General features: G+C 39.0%; 1 pseudogene; it reads left to right on the top strand.

Moving 5' to 3' along the window:
- The first annotated feature begins 255 nt into the window (after positions 1–255).
- Positions 256–3,149, top strand: LOC143531110 (G-type lectin S-receptor-like serine/threonine-protein kinase SD2-5; annotated as a pseudogene).
- The last annotated feature ends 712 nt before the right edge of the window (positions 3,150–3,861 follow it).

The following is a 3,861-nucleotide window of genomic DNA, read 5'->3' as shown; positions in this document are numbered from 1 at the left end:
CAATTATAATGACCTGTTTCCATTTTTCTTAAATCACTAGATTTAACCTTATTTTATTTTGATTGAATATTTTTTTTTGAAAATATCTAATATCATAATTCATATCAATTCACATTTATAATGAAAACTAATAGTCAAAGTTGGACCAATAGTCCAACATGGTGGCTTTACTGAGCCAACTACATGGTTGACTTGATTTGTTCAAGACATATAACAGATTCCCATTTTGAATCATACAAGTGTTCATGATCAGTCATGAGGACTACCTCTAGTTTAGCCTTTTTTCTAGTTTGCATCTTATTACCCAATCCCACTGCTGAATCATATCCTACAGCAAGTCTTTCTACTACATGGAGCACCAACTTCAGCCGGAGTGTCCTTTATAGAGATACTAATGTATTATATGGCTTCTTCGGTGAAGGAGCTACCTCTTACGTCTTTGGCATATATTCCTTGGACTCTGATATCCTTGTTTGGGCAGCCAATTCGAACAATCCGGTCACGAAAAACGCGATACTGAATTTCACTGCAGAAGGAGACTTAGTGCTAAAGGATGGAGATGGAAGCATAGTCTGGAACTTCAGGAAAATCTGTTATTGGCATGAACCTAACTGATACAGGAAATCTGGTGTTATTCGATGACCAGAACTCGGTAGTTTGGCAATCTTTTGATCACCCAACCGACTGTTTGTTACCTGGACAAAAGCTATATGAAGGTCAAAAGCTGACATCTAGTGTTTCCTTAACCAATTTGTCGGAAGGTATGTATTCTCTTCAAGTCACGGATGAAGGTTTGGTTGGTTACGTCGAATCAAATCCCCCTCAAGCCTATTATAATAAGTTAGTTAGTGGCAAAGACACAAATTATGAAGGGCGGAGATACATTAGGTTCTTGAATGGGAGTTTGTCACTATTCATTCATTCTTCCGAGCCAAGCGACGCTGATGCTGTGGTTAGCGTACCTCGAGCATCAAATGAGTATATCATGCAACTCACACCAGATGGGCATTTGAAAACGTTTTATAGGGGTAGGGAGGTAACAGATCTGACCGATCTTTTGGTTTATGGATACTGTACTTATCCTTTGGTTTGCGGAAGATTTTCCATTTGCACCACTAATCAACAATGTAGTTGTCCCGGAACAGGTTATTTTAGATCAGTGAACGAGCTCCAACCCAACCGGGGTTGCTATGAGGTTAATCCACTCACATGTAATTCTACACAACATCAACGTTTTATCACGCTAAAAAACGTCAGCTACTTCACAGCCTACACCTCAATTGCCCCTGATTTGAAGACGGTGAATATGGAGACTTGCAAACAAGCATGTCTAAGCAATTGCTCATATAAAGCAGCCTTTTTTCGGTATTATTCAAATGTTTCAAATGGAATATGTTTTTTATCTTCAGATCTTTTTACAATGAAGACTACAGATGCATATTATTATAAATATATAGCTTTCATTAAAGTCCGAAACGTAAGATCACATCAAGTTGCAAGAGTTGTAGGCTCTACGATTGGAAGTTTTGTGCTTGTGCTTGTTGTGGGTATAGGGTTTATAGTGTACGTAGTTCACAAACGAAAAAGGAATGCCGAAGCGGAGGAAGAGTATTTAGATCAAGTGCCAGGAATGCCGACTCGGTTTCCCTATGAAGAGTTAAGAATCGCCACCGAGAATTTTAGTAAAAAGCTTGGTGAAGGAGGATTTGGATCAGTTTTTGAAGGGACTCTCGGAGATGGCACCAAGATTGCAGTAAAATGCCTTGAAGGCCTTTCACACGTTAAGAAATCATTCCTAGCTGAGGTTCAATCCATTGGCAGCATTCACCATGTAAACCTGGTTAGACTTCATGGATTCTGTACATGGAAATCACAAAGATTTCTAGTGTATGATTTCATGAGTAACGGGTCATTAGATAAGTGGATTTACCATGGAGTTCGGGAGCAAATACTTGAATGGGAATGCAGGAAGAAAATCATTCTTGATATATCAAAAGGTTTAGCATATCTCCATGAAGATTGTAGGCAAAAGATTGTGCATCTTGATATCAAACCACAAAACATACTTCTAGACATTGATTTCAATGCCAAAGTGTCTGACTTTGGTTTATCTAAGCTCATTGACAAAACTCAAACCGAAGTGATGACTACCATAAAAGGAACGCCAGGCTATATTGCTCCAGAATGGTGGAGCTCAATTATCACAGAAAAGGTGGATGTATACAGATTTGGGGTTGTTCTCCTAGAGATCTTATGTTGTAGAAAAAATTTCGATAGATCCCAACCAGAAGAAAGCTGGCACTTGCTCTTTGTCTTTCAGAAATGCTGGGAGCAAGAAACATTGTTAGAAATGGATGACACACATAGTGAAGATATGCAGGCACATAGTACCGAAGTGGTGGAGATGATGAAACTAGCTGCATGGTGCTTACAAACAAATTTTAAAAGAAGGCCTACAATGTCATCGGTGGTTAAGGTGCTAGAAGGTGGAATGAATGTTGAATTAAACTTGGATTACAACTTCACAGATCCAAGAATTCAAGAAATAGCAGTTGGAGATGAGAAAGATTTCACACGATTGTCGTCATCTCTTCTCTCCGGGCCAAGATAAGTAGCCATGAATTTCTTGTGGGTGATTTCTATGTAGTTTGTTTAATGTTTTTATTTTCTGTTCCTATAGCAGCTGAAATAATGTTGGTAATAAATAATTTTTATATAGACGTTGATGGTACCTACTGCCAATTCCCTGATACAGTCATGGTACGTATAAGTTGCCCAAGTTTAATATTGTTTCTTATGTATGCTCCATGTAATCATATGGTTATAATTATATATTAATGTTTAAATTAGTGGTTGTTATGGGTTGTGTTTTGATTTATTGTACATTGTTTTGTGGATTGCTGTGGTTTGTGGGAAGGCTAGACGTGGTCAGCTCGCTCCGGTTCTTTTGTATGATGCTGAAGTTTTGTAAGTCTATCTGTCTTGGTATTTCAGCCTCTTGATTCCAATCATAACGGTTACCTTCGCAGCAGAGCTCAAATCCCTAATTTTGAAAGCCGGTTGTCGAATGGAATGGATGGTATGACCAGCGTGATTTGTCACGTGGAGACGTGAGCTTCGTCCCAAGATTCTCTTCTGGACAGTTTAGCCCAATGTTTTTGGTTCATTTGGGCCCCAGTTCCTCAAACGAGTCATCAGAAGTTCTACCTTTGTCTATGTGTGAGCAGCTATCAACGTTTGTTTCGTGGAATTTTTCGAAAAACTTGGAACTTGAGGATCATCTCAATATTCTCATTCTCGGGTGTTGGATTACAGCAAGGGGTAAAATGGTCATTTCCATCAACTAATTCTTAGCGTGGTTGTTCCTAGCATCAATACGTGTCAGATTACTCGTTTGACTCTATAGGTCCCAAAACGACCACCGAATGGTTTTGCTCTTGACACGGTTTTCAAGACGAGTGCGGTAAATCAAACGACCGAACATAAATATATAGATAAGATAGATGAACGATCTCGTTGTCGGTTAAAAGATTGATAGATTAAACAAAGAACCGACCCACCCAAGGTGAGCTCCCCTTGGGTGGTGATTTACATCTTAAAAACACACAAAAATAAACAATACAAGTCCCTATTTATAGCCAAACAATAATATTCTAGAAGCCTTATCCCGTTGAAGCTAAACGCGCGTCCCAAAGCTCTCGTTTCGTGTCCGGTTTTCTCGTCGGCTTTAGTATTCACTTGACCATTAATATATAACGAGTTTCGTAATTTGATAACGCAAGTCACAAATATTGTCCTAACAGACTCATTCCCATCCGGAAGAAGACCAACACAACTAGTGAGTTGACTCCCGACATGGGA

Source organism: Bidens hawaiensis, unplaced genomic scaffold (genome assembly GCF_021521415.1).
Source record: "Bidens hawaiensis isolate Kalapana, Puna unplaced genomic scaffold, B.hawaiensis_p1.1 tig00009085_1, whole genome shotgun sequence".
NCBI classification, from domain to species: Eukaryota; Viridiplantae; Streptophyta; class Magnoliopsida; order Asterales; family Asteraceae; genus Bidens; species Bidens hawaiensis.
Note: the sequence above shows the minus strand (reverse complement) of the source record. Positions and strands in the feature narration are given on the sequence as shown.